This window comes from Pygocentrus nattereri, chromosome 9 (genome assembly GCF_015220715.1).
Source record: "Pygocentrus nattereri isolate fPygNat1 chromosome 9, fPygNat1.pri, whole genome shotgun sequence".
In the NCBI taxonomy this organism is placed as follows: Eukaryota; Metazoa; Chordata; class Actinopteri; order Characiformes; family Serrasalmidae; genus Pygocentrus; species Pygocentrus nattereri.
The window spans coordinates 12,970,542-12,995,137 of NC_051219.1; the positions used below are offsets into that span (position 1 = coordinate 12,970,542).

General features: G+C 39.0%; 1 protein-coding gene across 3 annotated transcripts in view; it reads right to left on the reverse strand.

The window, feature by feature from the left end:
* Positions 1-24,596, reverse strand: part of LOC108435570 (cyclin-dependent kinase-like 5) — a 130,145-nt gene that overhangs the window by 56,670 nt on the left and 48,879 nt on the right. The window lies entirely within an intron of this gene.

Below are 24,596 nucleotides of genomic sequence, written 5' to 3' on the forward strand. Positions count from 1 at the left end.
AGTCTTGCCCAAGGACTCTTATTGGTATAGTGTAGGGTGTTTGCCCAGGTGGGGATTGAACCCAAGTCTACAGTGTAGAAGGCAGAGGTGTTAACCACTACACTATCCAACCACCCTGCTAGATCTGCACTGGTCAGTTATAAGAGTTATAAGAATTATTGTGAAATGGCAGTGTGTAAGTAATCACAGCTTAGCCACAAATAGGTAGCCTACATAAACTCACAGAGCGGGGTCTAAGTGTGTGGCATGTAAAAATTGCCGAGCCTCTGTTGCTTCACTTACTACTTCATGAGCTTCATGAGATTGGGTTTCTATGGCCAAACAGCTGCTAACACGCCTAAGATCACTATGTGCAATGCCAAGTGTCGGCTGGTGTGGTTTAACGCATGCTGCCACTGGGAATGCACGCTCTGGAGTGGTGAATCAGGCTAACTTAGCTCATACACTTATGATGATCAAGTGTCCGCATACTTTTGGCCATATAGTCTATTTGGCTGAGAAGAGAATGAAAAATGTATTTTCTGACTTGCAGAAGGCACTCAAAAGGAAGCTGAGTATGCCTTCTTTTCCAACATTTTCCTTCTCTGTCTTTAATATTAAGAACAAAAAAGCGTGCTAGAGCACAGGGTTGTCATGAGCTGTGTATTACAAATATTGCACTTACTCATCATTCATGCATACATGTCATTTTTAGAAGTAGAGTGAATAAATAAAATGTAAATATAGTGGTGTATATAGTGTGGGAACCATGGGAGTAGAGTATTGAGTTTAATAATTGTAAATCTTCACAGTGGGCCCATACGATTTTTTAAAAGTGCTGAACTAATTTTAACGTAGCATATATTCTTAGGTAGAAGATTTTTTTATTTATGAATCTGAATTTGTAACTGTTGAGTTCATAGTTACTTTCTGGAAAGTTTGCCATTTCTTGATATAAAAACAAGAAGAAAAAAGTCAGAAGCACAGAACTTGTTGATACTGAGTGTAAATTAAATGCAAATGTAATTCACTACATATTTTGCTATGTAATTGCGTATGTCATTACAGCACTGTGGAAAAAAAAAGTCACACCACACTTTATTTATTTTTATTATGTACTTTACTCTTGAATTTCCAGGCAATTTCTATTTCCACATTTTCATAGCCACTAAGTATTTTTTTCCCCCAAAAGATGTTTCTGCAGAGATTAGATATACAATAATCCAATTGAGCAAAGAGGCAGAAAGTCAAAGGAAAATAAGTGAGAAAACAAGAATTCTAATTTTTTTCAAAAATGTTCACAGAGAGATTCACAGAAAATGGGAACCCACCTGCAAAACCCAGTGGACCAACAAAACTGTCCAGACCAGAAAAACAATATTTAAAAACTCATTTTTGTAAGGAAATTCCACGCTTGCTTCAGGTCAGAAAGAATCATAAGGTTTTCCTGTCCATCCTTCCATTGTGAGAAGACAACTCAACGCTTTAGCTCTATAAAGCCCTTACTTAGAAAATGAAACTGGTCTGTGGACCACAAGTGGGCCATGAAGCACCCTTTGGCAGTCCTTGGGCCAATACTGAGGAGGACTAGTAGTGACATAATGGTTTGGTGATGGCACTTTGTAATATAATTCAGTGGAAAAATAATTTACAAAGAAATATAACATGTTTTTAAATGGCAAACAATCTACAGAATCTCTATACAAGGTCAATTTTTTGCCCCTTAACTCTACAAACAAATATTTGAGTGTATTTAGTTGTTGAGGCTTCTGTGTAATTTTCTGTATGTTTTCTACTTTTTTCCAGATGCTGAAAACTGGAACTTGCATTTAATGGCCATTTTTAACAAATGAAGGTCTCTGAATTTTGCATAGTCCTGTATTTAATTACATTTCAACATTATAGCAATACAAAAGTAATAACTCATCTTCTATGGATTGATCAGAGCCTCACTAGCTTCACAAAAACACAGAAATGTCCTACTAACAATTACTGCAGGTGCTGAGGTCAGACGGTGAAACACAGACCCAACGAGAGATGCTGCAGCAGAGGCTGAAGAAGCGCTAATGGGAACAGTCCTGTCCTCTGTGCTCTTTCTCTCTCTTTTCTCTCCCTCTCTGCCTTCACTGTCCTAGTTTACTCATTCTCACTCCTTCCTGTCTCCCTCCACACACCTCTGATCTACTTTCAGTCTCTCAGGAGGCAGAGACGGGGCAAAGAGGCAACACAGAGGACGGCAGTGAGAGAACGGGAGCAGGGCGTTACTTGCTGATTTATTGTGAAAGTGAAGCTCGTTCAGGTATATGCTTAAGGGTTGGTGTGTGTGGGTGTGTAAAGTGCTAACAATGCACTTACTGATGCAAAACTGCCAAATTAATTACCCCTCCTTAGATGAGTAACTTCTCTCCAATGTAGAGGGCACTAAATGAGGCTTTAAAGAAACACTCTGATCTCTAGATGCTGCATCTGTAGCATATGGTCAGTACAGTCATTTTCCTGGACTTACCAAAGTACAGAAAGATCTTACTCAAAACCTGCTTACAAACATTAATACCAAAGCTCAGACAGACAGAAAGAAGTGATTAGTAAATTCTGTTTGACCTGAATGCAATTTTAAAAACTATAAAAACATATTTTATTTTTTACCTTATGAACTCTGTTGTTTGTTTTTTTCTGTAAATATATGCTCATCTCAAATTGGATGCCAGCAAAACGTTTCGAAAAGGTTGGGACAGGAGCAAGTTTATCATTGTGTTACATTACCTTTCCTTTTAACAGCATGCAATAATTGCTTGGGAACTGAAGACACGAAATGAACATCCAGTTCTGAAAGTGTCATTTAAAAAAACAAAATTAAAAAAAAAGACATCAACTAGCATATCACTGCTGTCGGAAGAAAACCTTGTATGTCCAGTTTTTTACATACTTTGAAATTCCCTGTTGCCCTTTATATTGTATGTAAATTTGGAGAATGGACCAACAAAAAGGGCCCAAAACGACTTGAAAAAAAATCTGATTTACTTTAAAAGTAAAGTAGGTTTTTTCCATCTCCTGTGAAGTTATCATTTTAAAGATATGAGGTTTTCTTCCGAGAACAGCGGTATGTTGCTCCAAAATATGTATATATCTTTCAGCATAAATTGTGGAAATGTGGAAGTTACCCACATCACAGGCATTGATACACCTCCACCCTGTGACAGACTTTGGCTTTTAAACTTTACACTGGTAACAATCTGAATGGTCTGTTTCTTCCTTGGCCTGGAGAACATGATGTCCAGTTAGGGCTGGGTGATAAAATGATAACCATAATCATATAATGATATAACGATAATTATATACCAATAATGATTATTAATCAGAATATAACTCGATAGAGCGATAAGAAAGGTTCAATAAATATAATACACCATTCTCCACACTTCCATGTTCAGCCTGAACAACCCTGGTGGCGGTTTCTACTGCAAGGAAAGCGACATTACTCTGCTGTCGAGTTTTCCGAGTTTCCGAGCTTTTTGACAATTGGGGGGGGGGCGGGGGGAGGGGGGGGGCACGAGTAAGACGAATCTTTAGCAATGGCTGAAACGTGGAGTTATACATGTTTGAGTGGAGCGACCAGTGATCTGTTTTCTGTGACCAAGTGTGAGTGATGAGATCAGTGGTGTTACTATGCTGATTTAGAGATATATTTTAGTATTAGTGCATTCCAAAGCATTCCAAAGTGAAAGAAATAAGTGAGTTCATGTCAGTTACAGCCCTGATTTAAATGAAAGTGAGGGAGGCTGTGAGGCATTAGAGAGTGGGAGCACACTATCTTTCCAGGCGATTGTTAGTCGGTTTTAGCAGCTGGTTAACTTGAAGCACCACTCCGTCACTCGCAGAACACGGCGGACTGATGACACTGTAGATCAAACATGACACAAAAAAGCACTGCTTTCACTTTAAACATACCTAAAAGGAAGACTCTATTTGTCTGGTGTTAATACATTGCGGTTCATCCCTCAAACTACTACGATAGTGTAGAGAAACCCAGTCGTCTGCTAGCTGTTGTTTGAATACAACGATGTGCTCTGACATGGCTGTGTCACAGGACTGATGGCACTAAGATGGTGTGATCCATCACTGACCCACCGAGCCAGCTAACGTTTGCTGTTCGTACTAAGCTGAGACTGTTGAGAAACTAAACAGTTAAGCACTGTTGTTGGCCACTTGTTAGCCGAGCACTCATCACCAGACAGTTAAAAATAATGTTTTCTTTCTTTAATTATGACTATCACAAAAACTGTGGCCGTGCTTTTCCAGCTGGTAAAAACAGCTCACCATACACTTTCTCCCTGTCTCCCATGCCAGATTTGTGAAATTTTCCACTGTTTGGTGAGTTTTTGTCGTGTTCCGACCATAACGGATAGTTTAAAACAACGAATAACCACCCAGGAGCAAAAATCAGCCTTCAAACTTGAAAGAAATAATGATTTGACATTTATCGCGATATGTATCGATATCGAACGATATGAATTTTGTTTATTGTGATAACATTTTTGCCATATCGCCAAGCTCTATGTCCAGTATTTCCAGAAACAAGCTGAAAGTTTGACTCATCAGCCAACAGTACACAATCCACTTTCAAAAACACCATATATTTACAAAAAACTATGTAGCTGCTAAAGTAAAACCTTAAACATCTTGTCTAAATACAGGTCAAAGTGGGTTTATCACTGCTTTCTTTCTCCTTTTTTTGCATTTCACATACTGTCCTTATGTTTTTTGGAATTGAGGTTTGTGTAATATAAACCAGTGGGCTGTTGTCCATGCTTACTGGCTTTCATCATAAATTAATTTTGGGTCATTTGGTTTTCAGTTCTCTCTAAATATAGATAATTGCATTAAAGCTATTGTCCATGGTAACTGACCATATGCTACATATGATAGAGATTAGGCTGAAAAACACTGGAGTATTTCTTTAAGGGCTGCTTTCGAAAGGGCAAGGACTCAAACCACCCAGCATACGTCTTCCCCAATATTCAGCTCACTCCTACGCCCTGTGTGCTCTAACACTTCAGTGTGTGTGTGTGTGGATATGCTTTATCACCAGCGATGCCGAGCCCCCAGGCTGTGCTCTAATTTGGGACCGGAGGCTGATTTCTCTCAGCAAACACAAACAGGCCTGCTGCTACTGCTGCTCAACACATAGGCACAGTTAGCAAGCCTTGTGTACTTATGCAACAGCCCACTGTACTCTTTAACTGAAGCAGGCATCCGTAACGAAGCCAATGACGCACCATAAACACATTGACTACTCAGTCAGAATATGATTTAACTCCTTAAACTGCAAGGTTTTGATTCAGTTGATAATCTTAAAACAAAAGGTTTAGCCAAACAAATCTAATTTATCCAATTTTCTCCACATGCTGAATCTAACAAGACAAGCCAAGACAGGTTTGGTATCTGAAGTATGTTTCTTTAGTTCTTCACTGGAGCTACAAGGGACAGAATTAACAAGCTAACAAGTCAACCATGACTATTAGAGCTAGGCCTTCAGTTCAGGCCATAAATAATAAAAAAAAATAAAATAAAATAAAAAACACCTCCATTTTAATGCTAATTTCTGCTAGAGCCCATATATGATTCTAGTTAAACTAATGGGGATTCACTTCTCCGCCTTTTGAATAGAGATGTCCTGCGACCCTGAGGGAGAAGCGGCTTAGAAAATGGATGGATGGATGGATGGATGGATGTTTTATAGCTTTCAACAGTACTTTCAGTGGCACAGAGCTACTGTTTTCATTCCTGCAATCTGACTGACATGCACTGTCCAGGCTACCCCTCATACTCACCATCAGTGACATCCAGGAAGTTTGAAGTGATGTTTTTCTCACAAAATTGGTTTTCACCCAAAGCTTAACATTGAAATTGGGTACATTAAGAATTCAAAGATAACACAGATTTAACAAAATGAACTAAATTACCGTATTACATGTAATTACATGTAATTATTCATTCCACAGAAGTCATTAGACCTTCTCTGATCATCTTGGAGGCCTGGAGGGTTTCACACTGCTAACAAGTAACAGAAGCCACCCGTTAACATCATGCTAATAGTATGCCTAAATCAACACACACTTGCCTCAAATCATGCTGAGTTAAGTTCTATATCTCAGATTTGCCTGCAACACGTTCCAAAGAAGTTGGGACAGGGGCGTGTTTACCACTGTGTTACATCACCTTTCCTTAACAACACTCAGTTTTGGCATTTGGGAACTGAGGACACTAATTGTTGAAGCTTTGTAGATGGAATTCTTTCCCCTTCTTGCTTGATGTACAACTTCAGTTGCTCTACAGTCCGGGATCTGCATTGTCATATTTTGCGCTTCATAATGTGCCACACACTTTTCAATGGGAGACGGGTCTGGACTGCAGGCAGGCCAGTCTAGTACCCACACTCTTTTACTATGAAGCCACGCTGTTGTAACACGTGAACTTGCTGAAATAAGCAGGACATCCCTGAAAAAGACGCAGCATATGTTGCTCCAAAACCTGTATGTACCTTTCAGCATTAATGGTGCCTTCGCAGATGTGCAAGTTACCCATGCCATGGGCACTAACACACCCCCACACCATCAGAGATGCTGGCTTTTGAACTTTGCACTGATAACAATCTGGACAGTCCTTTTCCTCTTTGGCCCAGAGGACACGACGTGGGGACTCATCAGACCACAGGACACTTTTCCACTTTGCGTCAGTCCATCTCAGATGAGCTCAGGCCCAGAGAAGCCGGCGGCGTTTCTGGGTGTTGTTGATATATGGCTTTCGCTTTGCATGGCAGAGTTTTAACTTGCACTTGTAGATGGAGCGACGAACTGCGTTCACTGACAGTGGTTTTCTGAAGTGTTCCTGAGCCCATGTGGGAATATCCATTACAGAATGATGTCGGTTTTTATTGCAGTGCCGCCTGAGGGATCGAAGGTCACGGGCATCCAATGTTGGTTTTCTGCCTTGCTGCTTACTTGCAGAGATTTCTCCCGATTCTCTGAATCTTTTGATGATATTATGGACTTTAGATGATGAAATCCCTAAATTCCTTGCAATTGCACATTGAGAATCATTGTTCTTAAACTGTTGGACTATTTGCTCACGCAGCTGTTCACAAAGTGGTGAACCTCATCCCGTCCTTGCTTGTGAATGACTGAGCCTTTCAGGGATGCTCCCTTTATACCCAGTCATGACACTCACCTGTTTCCAATTAACCTGTTCACCTGTGGAATGTTCCAAACTGGTGTTTTTTGAGCATTCCTCAACTTTCCCAGCCTTTTGTTGCCCCTGTCCCAACTTCTTTGGAACTTGTTGCAGGCATCAGATTCAAAATGAGTGAATATTTGTAAAAAACAATAAGGTTTATCCATTTGAACATTAAATATCTCGTCTTTGTAGTGTATTCAATTGAATATAGGTTGAAAAGGATTTGTAAATCATCGTATTCTGTTTTTATTTATGTTTTGCACAATGTCCCAACTTCATTGGAATTGGGGTTGTATTAGCCTTGTAAAAACTAAGGAAGAAAACTTTGGACACCAAATATGTCTTGGCTGATCAACTCTGGACTTATTACAGGGTAAGTACTTTGAATTATTGCGTGACTACTGTGAAATAATATGTAAGGTATGTACTTACTGATAACGAGTGTTGGCCTACATACAGGCACCTCCAGTTTGAGTCATTAACAGAGGATGATTTGTTTATCAATTACCTCTTAAGGATTTTATCGATGCAGTGTTTAGAATTCCTGCCAAATCAAGCGCATTGATCCTCTAATAGCGATATCACACAGAGCCACTCTTGCACTCACCCTGGATTGATCTGAAACGTGTAGAGCCTGGATACAAAAGCATTAATACTTCTGAGCTAAAGACTCACATCACTGCTATTTATAGCTTCAGTTAGAACACCACCACCTAAACGAATCATGGTTCACTGATCAGATTTTCACAAATAATACACATAATTTAGGTCCGATGTGCCAATTAATGCTACAGTAAAATCCCTGTTTACCACTTTTTTAATGATAATTTTCAATCGTATCTAGTACTTACAATCCAACTGAATTAACCAATCTGATGATTTCACTACAAGTTACTTTTAAATGGTGCAACAAAATTATGCACACCCATACATGCTGCTAATAATTTGTTAACATTTAGTATTTTGTTTGTAAATATATTTATATTTAATACTATATTTCATATTCCTATTTGTGTTTCCATTTGGTATTTCCACACCAAAGATCTTTAACATTTTCTGAAAATGATCAATGTATCGATCATCCTGTCACATCTCACATGTACATTCATTGCTTATGTCTGGAAAATGCAGTTCAGTGAGATGACACAGTTACAGGCACATTCCTGGGAATCTTTAAGCGCTTTCTAGATCTCAAAGTATTATTTCTAAATAAAGTTCTGTAATGTCATTTTTTAAAGGTAACTGAACATATTTGTGTAGGATAAAGTATTGGCATAATTTCTAGACATTCCCACAGAGAGCCTGCATTGAAAGGACATTGCCTGGGTGTTCTATCAGTGCTCCAGGACACACTCAATAACAATAACAACACAGAGCATGACAGTGTCTTTCTTTTATAGAGCATACTGTATTGAAAATTCAGTCCATTTTCAATACTGCAAATACTGCAGTATTCATACCTCAATGCTTACATTTTACATGCCAATGCTTATACAAAAGGTGCCTAGCTCAAACATAGATGAAACAATACAATGCAAATATTACATTTTCACTTTCCACTTTAAAATAGTTCCACACTGCAAATATTCACCCCTTTGGTAACTTGCCTTACTACTGCAAGCTGTTGGTAATGTTAGTTTATACCACTTGTCCAACAGTGCCATACATTGACCACAAAAATAAGCAACTGGACGAACATAACCAACATCCAGCCTATTAAACAATACCTGAATCTGAGTACACTGGGGCATCTCTAATAAAGTGATTTAAATATGATAGTCCTGTGCAATTCACAGGCTTCTAATAACGAGTAGGATGCTAGAAATTATAAACACAAATTAAGACATTTCATATCATTAACAGCTTTAGATGATTCTAAAATATATTTTCAAAAGTAAGCATCAATTATTAAGACAAACAATTTACTTCAGACTTTCAAATTGCTTTAACTGGATACAGTAGAAGTCTATTATTTATCATTTAATAAGGTCTTGTTGTTCCCAAATTACTGGAACTGTTAAGCAGTTCATATTTAAATCTACTTGGCATAAAAGTATTATAGTATAATATATAAATTAACAATAATAATTCTTTTGACAAGTGATGTCAAACTTGTCACGCTGTAGTGTAGTTCTAAGTCAAGGGCTCCCGATTCTGACCCTGTCCATCATAACAGAGCTCTAGCTTACTAGACATGCTGCCCTTGATGGACCTCATTAGAGTCTCCAGAAAGACCACAGGGGGCTGTCCAGTCCACTCTGACAACATCAACTCTCTCTCTCTTTCATGTCATTAAGACCAAACTCCTCTCCGCTGCTGCGCTGCATCCGTCAGATATTTTGTATCATGTCTGACAGTTATCAAAGAGATGGGCTGTTCGTGACCACCCCATTTGTCCCGACATCAGATGTCTCCTGTGTGTGAGAAACGAATGTACGCTGTGAGTGATGGCTCTCCTGTGACCCCTTCACCCTCCACATCTGAACTACAGCACGTATGAGCGATGGATTGATCGGTCTGTCACATCTCACACCTGCCTTGACTGCTCATGTCTGGAAAACGCTCAGTGCTTGGTGAGATACCACAGGCACAGGAACATCTGAGCACTTTTAGAGACATTCTAGACCTCAAAGTAATGTCTAAGGGTAAGGTTTACCTGGTAATGTCGTCTTTAATGGGATTTAAACACTCAAACTTTCACTATTTCCAATTATTCAAATGAACTAGCACTGTATTTTGCCTATATTCTTAAAAAATAATGGGTTCTTAAGAAACACGCCAGTGAAGAATAACTTTTGCTTCCATGAACAACATTTAAAGAATAAGATGTGAGTGTAAAGAACCTTTTTTAAAGAAGGTGGAGGATCTATACTACACCAGCCAAGGCCTTACAAACCGTTACTCTTATGAGACAGTAAGGAAAGCAAATTAGGCATGTCAATTTGACAGATGGCCAGAGTAGCCTTCATTAGCTCATCTAACTCACACAGGTGAGGACTTTTATTCTGCATTTGCCTGTTAACCTACCTTTCAAAACATACTAAATTGTGTCATGTTTAAAATATTTAATTACTTATTTCATTCGTTTAACATCTGAATGACTTATATTCATAAAAAGAGACTGAATTTAAAAAATCTGATGTTAATTAGGCTTTAAAAATTTTCTGTGCTCAGTCTAATAAACCTGTGGCATTCACACACACACACACACACACACACACACACACACACACACACACACACACACACACACACGCTTTCTAAGCCGCTTCTCCCTCAGGGTCGCGGATGCTGGAGCCTAGCCCAGCTGTCATTGGGCGGAAGGCAGGATACACCCTGGACAGGTTGCCAGTCCATCGCAGGGCATTCGGATAACGATAATTGTTTTGAATTTCTTGCCAATAAGTGTTGTGATATTGTGCTTGGTACTGGTATCCAAAGCACAGTTCTGATATTGTGACAACTGTGGTCCATAAGCAGATATGTGTTATTTCGTTAGCATGTGGGGGATTAAAACAGGACAACTGTAACTAAAGTTTTGTTTGTTTATTTGGATTGGAACTGATGTCACTTTCAAACTTTTTTCTAGTGTTTACAATCTTATCTTTAACTTTAATTAAAGACCCACATTTGGCTGCTTAATAAACCTGCCATTCTTCTTGCAAATGACTGAGGCGCACCACTGAAAGCATTTCAAATGTCATATTTCGTCCAAATCAGGAATGCAACAATGCATTAGTGCGTATACACAGATCTGTCTATTTACTGTAACATTCCTAAATTAGGCAGGAAAATCTGTCTCTAGATCAGCCCTCAAAAACCCTGAATGGGCAGCAGGGCAGCAAGAGACACAACACAGCACCCAGGGGTCAGCGCACTGCCAACACACTGCTATAGTACAATAGACTGGACGAACACAAACACACTCACATACTAATAGCAGACAAATGTGTCCTAATTTTTAGCCCCAAACAAAAGTGAGATGGTCTCTACATGGAACTGGAGTGGCTCAGACGGCAGCTCAAAAATATAATACCCACAGACCCACTACTCTCTCTGTCTTCTTCTATCCCCTGTGTATTTGTCCTCCTTTTCTCTCTCTCCTTTATTCCTCTATCATATTGTCTATCCAGCAGCAGAGCCTCCTCTGTCCGGTGGGAGATTAGGGACAGCGTCCAATTCTGCGCCAAAGCTGATTCCTCTCAATCGCGCCTAAATAGGATTTCCTTCCTGAAAGGCGGCTCGACCAGCCTGTTTTGATCAGGTGAGTGCCACTTCAAAAAGGTGCTGGTGAGAGCGGTTGTTTTTCTTTCCTCACAAAAACGTGCCCTGTGACACAGACAGCAGTGCGGAGCCTCTGATCCTCACTGCAGAAGAGGCTTTCACCGCAGAAGAACACAGAGCACTGATGGAGCGTGAGGTGATGATGTGAGGATGAGGATGTGAGTGCATATCGTCACTGTCCAAACAACGCCTTGCCTGGTAACTTAACAGGAGACGGAAAAAATGTACTTATCTTAATGGACGTTTACGTAACCCGATTTTTATCCAAGTAGTTTTGGACCATGTCTATTGGTCCACTGATTATGAAATTCAACTTCTTGAGACCAGCAGTGGTTCCAAATACACACTTCATCATATCCTTCATAACTTTCATATTTCACAAGCTACATTCTAAACATGGGTGTCACATGAGGCTATAACTGTCTTCTTTCCAGTAAAATAGATGGTTATAATAAAAAAAGCTGAACTCGCTGAATTTTTTTTCTACTGAAAGTTGACCTATTTTTCACCAAATCTGGGCTATAAACTATAAACAGATGGTGTCTCTTCAGTAATCTGCTCTGTAAAAAGTATTTTTATAAAATAATTCAAAGAGTTTCTAAGATTTTTGGCTTTCAGCAGTAAATTGTAAGGATATAGCAATATGTGTATGATCATAAAACACGTTCTGTTAATTTGAGAGGAGCTTTTACAAAACATAAATAAATAAAAACCTATATTTATTTCATGCAGTTACTGAATAATCTGCCTTACGGGTTGTTCATGTAAATTCAGATGGAAAAGCCAAAATATACCCTGGAAAATAAAAGGTTAAGTATGAACTTGTTGTACAAAGCAACAAAATAAAACAGTTTGCTATTAGTATTGATACCAGCTGCAACAGTTTTATTTATTATTAGCCTCGAACTCCCATATTAGTACATCTATAATAGATCAGAGCTGAGGTACGACTAGAGGACACAAATGAATAGAACTAAGCCTTTGTACATCAGAGGAAAGAAAAAAGCTTCCACCTTCAGCTGAAATTGTTAGACGCTGCGTCTTCCAGACTCTTAACAGCGCCACTGATAAAAAGATCAAGCGGAACAAAGCGCTCTGAGTGACTTAACACAGGGCAGACTGGGCTATTTATGATCAACCCTGAAGATCTGGAAGATCTTGTTCCGGATAACTGGGCTATCTACCACGGGTGTAAAATAATAATGTAGCATGCTAAAGAGTAGAACTGTCCTAGTAAAAACGAGCAGCTCTAAAAGATTCATTTGCTGGCTCACTCAGTCGGAAACTCACCACAGAGAATGGGAGTCAAAGTCCAGAGGGTGTTCAAAGGATTACAACATGAATATTCATCACATGCATATTGATAAAACCGGGATGCCCCAGCCAAGTGAATTGTGCTTAGATAGACAATATTTGAAACAATGTGTATGGAATCACAATTAAGAGTAATTAGGAGACTGATTCAGTTCACTGAGGCTACCTGACACATGCAAATGCTAAATACTTCATTCAAAAAGCTCATATTCTGCATTCTTCTTGTATTTTCTTCCATGAAGCCCACTTAAGACTGCCTTAAAGACTGATATATATAAATGATCTCTGTTCCGATCATTTAAAAAAGCGCTTAAGATTTTTTACTTCAATAAATGGGTGGGGCTAAACCGCTGTGGGCTTAATAGGCACATATGTAAATGCATTTTATTGTTGTGACATCACAAAAGCAGTAAATTTAAACAGGGCTGTTTTTATACAGATTACACACCGGGTGTGCTGGGTAACCAGGGCTCCGGGCTAACCGTCCCAGAACCGTTCTAGAAAATCTTATCAGCCATCCCAAAGAGACAAATGTGATGCTGCTTTATTTACATTATATGCAAATAGAACTTCAATAGTCACATTATTTAGACACTGTAAAACATCAACATGAATCTGAAAATGTGATCTGAAAGTCCATTATAAGCATTGACTGTAAAAACAGGCATTGGTAGCTTGATTACATCACTTTATTACACAAGAATTCCTAATGATGGGCTGTCACGATTGGTTCCTCCCACTCCCCCATGTGCTCATGCTGTGTAGTCCATGTGCTCCCCCCTTGTTTTGTGACTCCGCCCCTGATTGTTTCCCCCCGTTTCCCACCTGTCCCTCATTATCCTTGTTTGTATTTGAAGCCTGTGTTTGCTGGTCTTGTGCTGTCTGATGTAAGGCTTGGGTGCGTAGTATTTGCATTATTTGAAGACCTTTTGTTAAGTGCTTGGACTTCTGTGTTCCTTGTCATGTCTGTCCCTCCTGCTCTTCGTGTTGGCTACCTGAACCTGGACTGTATTGACCACGACCCTGGATTTGCCCCGAATAAATCTTGCTTATCTCCGCATATGTGTCCGCCTCCTCATCTCTCCATGTTACATGGGCTAATAGAAATGAGCATTTCACTGTATATGTTCTATAAACAAAAGCAACTTTAAAGTGAATTAAAAACAGTTTCTGGATTAAAAATTGCTATAATTAGTATGTGTATGAACGGCTGGCACTTCATGACCTTATGTTTTGCAGTCATGTGTAAACTAATGCACGCCAGTTGGTCGTCCCTGAAGCATCCCAAAATGGTTTAAACATCATACCTTAGACTATTTTTATTGGATGACATGAGGATGTTAGTCTTAAGCCTTACATCCATTGATAAGTTGATAGTTTAACTCATTGGTTGATTAGCTCAATCATGAGCAGCAGACCATAGTTGGAACTAGGCTCTGCTTTAAGGCAGCTCTCCACAACCAGGGTTTTGAGGGTACTAACTTAGAGTATGAGGCAAACATCCAGACACACGATGTACTTTAGTGTCAAATGTAAACATTTGTCTTCAACGCCTGTTGCTGTTTCACAGTTGGCTTCCACAGAGGCAGACGAGTGCAGGAGACGCACCTGCCTGTGGGGCGAGCGCAGGCTTCGTGAAATATGTCCCGTCTGGAGCAGGGAAAAGAGGACAAGCTCACAGTCGGAGGGGTGGACGGACTGGATTCAAGCATGCAAACTGTTCAGACCCTACTCCTAAAATAACACAGGATTATCAGGGGACAGCATTAGTCTCTCTCTCCCTCTCTCTCTCTCTCTCTCTCTCTCTCTCTCTCTCTCTCTCTCTCTCTCTCTCTCTCTCCTGATCAATTTGTCAGACCTGCAGCTCGCCAACATTAACATACTAGTCTATAGTGCACATAAACTCACATGCTCTCTTGTGCTCTCTCGCATACACATGCACGCAATTGATTTTATACAGTGTCAGGACATGTCATATATATATATATATATATATATATATATATATATATATATATATATATATATATATGTTTTAAACATATCGCTGTTGATGGATAAAAACCTGGCATCTCCAAGATGATAACTTTACAGGAGAAGGAAAAAACGTACTTTACTTTTAATGTAACTCAATGGAACCAGAAATTTTTCCAAGTCATTTTGGGCTGTTTCTTTTGGTCTATTCTTCATGGAATTGACACACAATGTAAAGGGCGTTTTCACATTATGTCAAAAACTGAATAATGACAAAAATGTTTTCTTCTGACAAGGTTTTCTTCTGACATCAGCCATATGTTAGTACCTATTTGTAATAGTTACATTTCACACATATATTATAATCAGTACTGTGCAAAAAAGATCACCCTTCATTTATTTAGTTTCCAGTCAAATCAGCCATTAAGTGCAAGTTATTCATTTGATAGCATCAGAAAACGTAGTAAACAGAACACATGAGCATCAACAACAAAAGGCAATATTAGCCCCTTAAACTTTAAGGTGTATTTAATGCAAAGGCTTATTATTCAGTAACTACAGGGACTTCAATGCAAATCGAGCTCTTCTAAGGTTAGAGAAGTGTGTAGTAAAACTTTGGGCAGGCGATTGGCCTGTCAAGGGGTTAAATAGCTCAGTGTTAAGTCCATTTGTCACCTTTATTACACATTTCATTCTTTTCAGGAGACTCGCTTTCAGCTTTTCAAAGAAATCTGCAGGGATATTTTTCCACATCTCCAAAGTTCAGTCTTAGACGTTGACTGCATTTTCTGTTTCTTACACTGCAAATAATCCCAAACACATCCAATGATGTTGAGGACTGGACTCTGGAGTGGTCAGTCTGTTGTTCTGAGAAAACCAGCAGCTTCTTTGTTTGATATGCAAATATCCTTCTTTTCTTCTCATTTTCTCCGTAAGAGCTTTTTTACAGCGCCACATCCTTTCAGACTCATGCCGTTAAGTTGTCTTCACACAGAAGATTTTGTTAGTAATAAAAATGGATTTACAGTTTTAGTTTTAAAAGTGAAAAAAGTCAACTTTTTCAAAGTTAGTTCTGTTTTCTCTACTTTTCCTGAACTATCAGAACATTTTTGTCCTGAAAGACAAATTCAAACACACACACAGAACCACACACAAACTGCTCTCCTTCTTCCTAACAGCTCTACACTGAGAAGTGTCCCACTCAAGATGACCTATTTTACTCTGTGCCATGCAAAAGCCTCTCTCTCTCTCTCTCTCTCTCTCCTGTCCCACTTTTTCATCATTAGGGAGGAAGAAACTCCCTGCTCCTGCTGAAATAGGGCGAGAGGCTATTTCAAACACCTCTGAGTGGCAAAACATACAGGCAGACACTCCACACTCTGAGCACCGATCAGCTGCTGTGATCCAAACTACTTTAACTACTTTTCTCGCAGGACGGTTCAGAGACATTTGATGGAACTGATTCAAACTGTGACCTTTATGAGACACTCCTATGGCCAACGTTTCTGAACAGAGAGCTGACTGAGGATCAGCTTTTACCATCACATCTGAAGAGACTGACAGGGTGGAGCTCATACTACGGACCCATTAATAAAGCATGAGCCCTGGACTCTCACTGACCTTTCCGCTGTGTCTCTCAGAAAGACTGCTGCTCCTGTAAGAGTTTCCCAGGATGAACAAGGATAGTCTGATTTTAAATCAGTTCTATCTTGGTAATTTCGTACCATGTATGATGTATGATGATGTAAATACCACAACACTATATCATATCATGATATTGAAAATATCCTATCATATCATGATGTTGTATCAAGATAATGTACCACAGCACTATAAATATAGTAAATATTACATCATGATATAATAGCATGATATTACAAATATCGTATGGTATTGTAAGTATTGTATCATTTTACCATATTTTGATACCGTAAATACTGCATCATGATAACACACCATACTGTAATACTGTAAATATTGTACACTGACACTGTACCGTGATATTGCAAATATTGTATCACGGTATTGTAACACGATATTACACCATGCCATTACAAATGTCCTAAATACTATATCATGATATCGCATTATGATATTGTAAATATTTTATCACAGTATTAAAAATACTTTATGATGATATTGTAAATATTATGTCATGGTATCATATCATGATACTGCAAATATATCATTATACTGCACCATGATATTGCAAATATTGTATCATAGAATTGTAAGTATTCATGATACCATACCGTATCCTGACATGACACCATATCATATTGTAATATTGTAAATATTGTATGTTGATACTGCACTGTGACAAATATTGTATCATGATACTGTAGCACGATATCGTACTACGGTATTGCAAATATCATTTCACTAGATCGAATCATGATATTATTATTGTATTATGACTACTTTGATATGCTTCGCAAATATTGTGTAAAACAACTCAAATATAAAAATGATTATATCATCAACTCTTCTCATGGTTCATAACCTAACAATACTAAACATGAAGGATGCAGATTGATCTAAATAAATGATATCCTGTGTAAGTTATTCTCACAATTTTTGCAATATGCTTAATTTCAAACATTTTGCAAAGCCCACTAAACACTGTTTCCTTGTTCCTTGTGGTGTAATTTCACCATTCACACTAGCAGCGTAATCCTTGCTCTTATAACACATCATTCAGAACAGAATGTAATGGTACACTGCATTTTAGATTTGCTCTCAGCTGTATATACAGTACACTACTTGCACATTATGCATGAGTATTATTATATGAGCGAAGGGCAACAGCGCTACCAAAGCTTATTCCACCATTCCTTCATCTCCTAACTCAAAGATATAATTCCTGTGTGACCAACTAGTAGTAGTGTCATCATATAAAGGACATAAATTTGACACTCAAAGACGAAAACAGATATATTGAGACTGCAAACAATTTTCAAACAATATAACATAGTACTTCATTTACATAATTAATGCAACCTCTAATTAAAGCTTGTGGGAAACAGACATCTGCACATATTATGCTAAACAAACTTAATTTGCATTATGCTAAATGATGCTTATTATTCTTGAGTATAAGTGTTATTAGCATTTTGGTGATCCATAGCACACCAGCAAACGTCCATTTAGTCATGTGAGATTAACAGAAACGGAACAAGATATTATTTCATAAACATTGACTTGTGTGTAGAACTCACAGGATTACATCAGTACAGCAAGCTGACTGTCACATGAGCGAATGTGGCAGTAAATGACATAAAGCACGGCTAAATTACATACACAGGTCCACTGATCCATTACTTGCTAAGAGAAAACAACCAAACTACTAGAGAATACTGTAGAAAAGTGAAGGTTGATCTATTCTACCCTGAACCAGTGGAATACGCAGAAACAAGTTTCTGGGTAGATCTGTGAAAGAGTGGGTGAGCCAGCTTGGCAGATAAAATATACAAATGCTCTAATGTCCCACAATCAGGCTACAGCTTATTCCTGTACAGTTGTACAATCAGCATCTTTTACTCCAATGCTTCCACCCTACGGTGAAACCAAACATTATCCATCTACCAGAATTCTGGATTCATATAAACCCAAGCAACACTGCAACATCTCGCCCTATAAAGCATGTGCCCACTGACCACAGCCACATTTGACCAAAGAAGGCCACATAACAAATTTAAATCAGACAGCTGAGATGTACAAAAAAAACCATAACCTATTAATCCAAAACCTAATTAATTAAAACTTAAACCTATTAATCCAATACTATTTGTTTCTATGTTTCTATTCTTAATTTTGTGAAGGTTAGTTTATATTTTTACCTTTAGTATTATATATACATTCTATACAATAATGAGTAAAAAGCTCTTTAATTAATCAATAAGGTTAATAATTTATTTCTTTTATTGATTTTTTTTGAGTACCCTCCTACCGCTTTGCTGATGTAGTCCTGTGAATTTCCCCAGTGTGGGACTAATAAAGGATTATCTTATCTAATCCTAATGGGTTTATTTTCTAATTAAGTCTTACCTGTGATGGCTTGATGCATTGATTAGACACTTGCTTTGAAATTTCCACAAGCTCTTTCAAGCCGTGCAACAGTGGCTATGTAAGAGGGTGGAGCAATGACAGGTCTCTAATATTTAAGTGCTCCTAAAGATCTTGACTAGCTGGAGCAGATTAATGTCGGAGTAATAAGCCTGCAGCACGGGGAGTTAATCATTATGGGAAAAGGAGCAGAAGGGGTCCCAGAGCAGCAGCAGAGGGCAGCCACACACGTCCAGCAGGGAGCGACCCGGGCAGCGCAGGGCCACAGGGACCCCACGTGACATAATGTGATATTTAAATGTGGTTTTGTGCGCTGTGAACTGCATTCCACCGAGGCGTTTCCCTGAGGAAAAGTCAACAATGAGGCAAGCAGAGATTTAAACTTGCTTTATCACTCTGGTTCTGTTTGCTGGCCTTTAAATCAAACAGAATTGAAACAAACTGGCCTTCCTTTCAGAAAGTTGAAACCACACACAGCACATTTCAGACACACGAAGGGGATTGAGAGCATAAGGACTCTGTGCCAAGCATAATGAAAGCTGGTTCACTTAACGCAACACAGAATCCCATTTAAAGGGTTCATCACGCCTGCGTAAAGATGTTTACTAGCTGTGAAGTGGTACAGACATCCAGGGACACTAAAGACAAAAAAGTGAGAAAACAACAATCCTGAAAAAGATCTTTATCTCTTAATAGGTTCATTAGATTATTATTATAATAATGCTGTCAAGTTGTTTCAGACTCCTGCACTATAAACTTAAATGAGTGAAAAATCATGCAAATTTACTGCCTCAAAAAAAAAAAAAAGAAATAAAGTTACTTAACAGGTTCAAGCTTAAATAACTTTAGATTTCAGTTCTATGTACTTTCTACTTTTCAGGGATCCACACTTCTGCAGCAAGTAAGGTTAATTCAAACAGCCCAATCGTTTTAAATACTGAGCTGGCACTACTCCACTGTTTCACATTCTGTTTACTCTTGATTTTGTTAAGTTAACCTCTCATTTAATTGTGCTTTGCTGCAAATATTCATCTCTAGTCACCGCAATGCAATGGTCTCAAATGCGGAACAACAGCGTTATCTTAAATGGATTGTTTCACACAGGAATGAACAAATAGTGGCATTTCCAATGGCTACATCTAATCTTCTTCACCCAGTAATGAAACAATAGAAAAGCCACCCATTTCTGAGGACTCAAATGTCTTCAAGCTTTGCCACTCTGGTCAAAAATTGAACTGAATTTTAACAAGATTAACTGAAATGAATATGTATTATACAAAAAATAGTAAATGTCATTAGATTTGCATTAGTATGTTTAATAGATGAGTAAAGTAAACCAAAAAATGTTAGTGCAACTGGTATGTTTTACGTGTTATGTATGGATAATGTTTCTCCAGAATATCCTGTCTTCTGTTTGGGTCTTCTTGGTTCATGATTCCTCTGATTGTGTCCATCCATCTAGTTGCTGGTCAGCCTGTTCCTCTTTTACCATCAACTATTCCAAGCACAATGGTCTTTTCCAATGAAGTGGTTCTCCTCAGAATATGTTCACAATAAGGTAATGGTTGTCTCAGCTTAAGTGACAGGTGAGGCTTTGCCAACATCAAAGTTCAGAGGAATCTCTATTTTTCCTGTCTCACTTATTTACTGTCCGGCTTTCATGTCCATAAAGAACCACAGAGAAGACCACAGCCTACTTTGTTTGTAGAGACAAATAATTGCATTTGGAAATATACTTCTTGAGTGCTGGATCCTCTGCTGTTAATATTTGATCCAAGTAGACAAATTCAGTCCACTGTTTCCACTCTTCTCCATCTCTGGTAAAGTTAGCCATCTTTATCGCTGTCATAACCTTCATATTGAGCTGTCCCATCTTTTCACTTTGTTCTTTAACCTTCCTTTAAAGGGCCTTCAGGACGTGTTTCTACCACCGATTCTGAATCCTAGATCATCTATCTCCAGTCCTGTTTCTCTCATGTTACGCACACAGGATAGATGGGTATGGTGATAGTATGCGGCCTTGTCTAACTCCTTCGCCAGTGTGGAACCACTCCGTTTGTCCATTTTCTGTCTTGACCGAGGCTTCTTGATCAGTGTAGAGATTTCTTATTGGAATGATGAGTTGCTCTGGTATTCCCATGTTGGCTTTCTTCTTGAAATCCTTGGCTTTTTCGATGATCCAGCTTACTTCCGCAGTAATATCCCTTGTTTCTCTGCCTTTCCTGAATCCTGCTTGTACATCTGGCCGTTGTCTACTGATGTAAGGCTTCAGTCTGTGTTGACTGATGTTAGGCCTAATTTTACTGGTGTGTGATATTAGAGAAATTGGGTGACAGTTTGGACATTGTCTCTTTTCTTTGGTATTGGGAAACTAAAATAATAAGTATAATGAAAATAAAAAGGGTTGAGCTCATTTATTTAACTGGATTCATTTCCAATATTGAGAATACTTTACTCTTTCTTTTTTCAAAACTTTTTTGTTTTGTACTGCTTTTAAACTTGACACATTGTGAGGCCACCAGAGCAAGCTACTTTCATTTGGCTTCCATGTACACTCTAAAATCAGTGTTTTGCCTATCCTTAAACAGGCCTGGATCAGTTGTATGTAGTATGTACTCATTTTTGTCCAAAGGAAAATTTCAGTCGATTCTCAAATGTAAAGATGCACTATATTCAGATCCAAAGTCAGGTGCAGATCTGATCATGTATGAAGTGTGTGATTTTTAAGGAAGAGAACACTTGAGGCAGTGTATTATCATGAATACCATTGTGGCTGTGACTCGGTTGACATGCTGTAGATCAAATGTTATACATGCAACCTTATAATATATCAGTTCTGCAAAATAGAAAAGGAAAACAAAGAAGCACTAAATATTGCATCAAACCTGTTGTACTATCGCCAATTCCTTCCTGTTTTGTGTTGTACAGTTAAGCTGGTTTTAAAATGGACATTCACTTGCTTATCAGCGTTCTCTTCTCAATTTCTCATGAAAAAACTTCCAAAAATGACCAAACCTACATTTCCTTACCCCTGAAATATCTAGCAAAATTGTTTGTTGTTGAGATGGAAACCAAGTCATTCAGAGCAGTTTGATGTAAAATGGTTTACTGTAGAGAAACATACTGCCTCAGATTTTTTTACAGTGGTGCTGATAGGAACCAGGGGTTGCAACGTCTACAACACAACTACAGCCATTTTATTTACTAACCAAAACCATCAGTGAACCTACACGTGCCTTCTAGGTTTTTATATGTAATGTTAATAATGGTACAATAGTGGTAAAACCAAAAAATAAGTTCTCTTTGGGGACTATTTTGCCTTATAACACCCTGAACGTAGGTCTCTGACATAAACATAATAAATATAATAAAGTATGAGGCCAAAATCTCTTTTGAAAACTAGCATAAAACAAAGTCTAAGACATCAAGCAGCAAATTCATGGCCATTTCATGTAATAAACTTCTATGTTACAGCTTTTGAAGCGCTAAACATTTGAAACGTCTGGATCCTATCACCATCAATTCTGATTTTACTGAATCCTGAAGAAAATGTTGACAAACACAGTCGAATTCCCGTTCAAGAATTTAAAATACTTTAAAGTGGTTATAAAACTTGATACAGTAGCAACAATAACTTTTATAGTTCATTTACATTGTGTGTCAAAAATATACCCCAACAAGTAAAGTGTATACAAAATATGCTGTATGCTAATGTTAAGGACGCATACAGCTGCTCCCCCCTCCCCCCTCTGGGTAGGTCAGACCACAACTTGGTGAACCTCAGTCCCTGTTATGTGCCGCTGGCGAAGAGTCAGCCTGTGACCACGCGAACAGTGAGCAGATGGTCTGAGGAGACTTACGAGGCACTGCAGGTTTGCTTTGAGGCTACTGATTGGCCGGCACTCTGTGAGCTGCATGGAGAGGTCATCGACAGGCTCGCAGAGTGTATCATGGACTACATTAACGTCTGTGTGGACTCCACTGTCCCAACCAGGACTGGTGTCCCAACCAGGAATGTTACCCAAACAACAAGCCGTGGGTAACAAAGGACATTAAAGCTCTCCTCAATAAGAAGAAGAGGGCCTTCAGAGCTGGAGACAGAGTGGAGGTGAGAACGATCCAGAGGGAACTGAAGACAGCTATCAAGGAGGCGAAGAACAAATATAGGAAGAAGCTGGAGTGGAAACTCCAGCAGAACAACATGAGGGAGGTTTGGAATGGAATGAGGACCATCACCAGCTTCAGGTCCAGCAACAACACAGCAGTAGAGGTCAGTGTGGACGGGGCCAACAAGCTAAATCTGTTCTTTAACAGATTTGACACTACAGGCTCTGTCCTCCCCCATCCCCCAGCAGCCCATTCTGCTCACCCCCCTCCCCCTCATGATAGCCTGCCCCCCTCCTGTGACAGCCCATTGCCCCCCCCCATACAGTGAGTCTCACTGTTGACCACAACTGAAGAGACTCCACACAAACAAGGCTGCAGGCCCTGATGGGGTTTGGACTGGGCTAAGAACACTCACGCCCTCTACAGGAAGGGCCAAAGTCGTCTCTATCTTCTGATGCACCTGAGGTCCTTCAACATCTGCCAGACTTTGGTGGCGAGTGCTATCCTCTATGCTGTAGCATGCTGGGGAAGCAGGCTGAGGGTAGCAGACGCCAACAGACTCAACAAACTGATCCGCAAGGCCGGTGATGTTGTGGGTGTGGAGCTGGACTCGCTGACGGCAGTGTCGGAGAGGAGGACGCTGTCTAAGCTGCAGGCCATTATGGACAATGGCTCCCACCCACTCTATGACACAGTGATGAGACACAGGAGCTCATTCAGTGCAAAACTCATTCTACCAAAATGCACCACAGGGTGCCACAGAAAGTCATTCTTACCTAAACTCTATAACTCCTCCCTCAGTGTGTGAAATACAAGTGTGATTCATCTGTGCACAACTCAATACCTAACAGTCCTCTTCATATGTGTAATAATAATAATAATTGTGTGCAATAACTGAGAGGTACAATAATTTGAACTGTAATTTGATACTGAACTGTAATAATTTGATGCTAGATGTTTAATATTTATTATCAGTCACCACCAATTTAATATATTCATAAGAACTTAAGTCTTGTGCACATGTCGCAAAATTCTTTGTTTTAAATTATTAAAGTGTTTATTCTTTTACATAAATGGTTGCAACTGTAACAACTACAATTTCCCTCTGGGATCAATAAAGGATTCTGATTCTGATATACATATTTTTGCAAACAAAGCAAAGATGACACAAGGAGACATTTGAGATATGTGATACTATGTTTCCACGCCTGCTGATAAGCTCTGTTTTTTAATTTTTCAGAATGTTTAGGTAGAGGAGGCTGATTCTAGACTCAACTGTTCTTCAGCAACAGTGTCCCTCATAAACGACCCTAAGAATAGTTTTCGTAGTATTCTTTTTTATTTGGAATGGAAAAAATGGAGCTTGGCTCCAAAGGAGAACAAAGAGATTCTAAGAACTTTAAAAGCAAATAACGCAAAAAGAAATGGCAAGCAGAGCAAAAACACTTCATTATCGATTGTTGCAAAGTCCTCAAGGCCACAGGAGGCTAAATGGAGAGATCCAGTAATGGCTGAGCAATATGTGTTATTAGCTGGTGTAGATACTGTTACCTACACGCTCTCGGTTTGGCCTACCACCTGCATCCGTCCATAAAGCATTGTGCTGGAGCTTCAATGGCGGTTGCCGTGTGTATAAATAG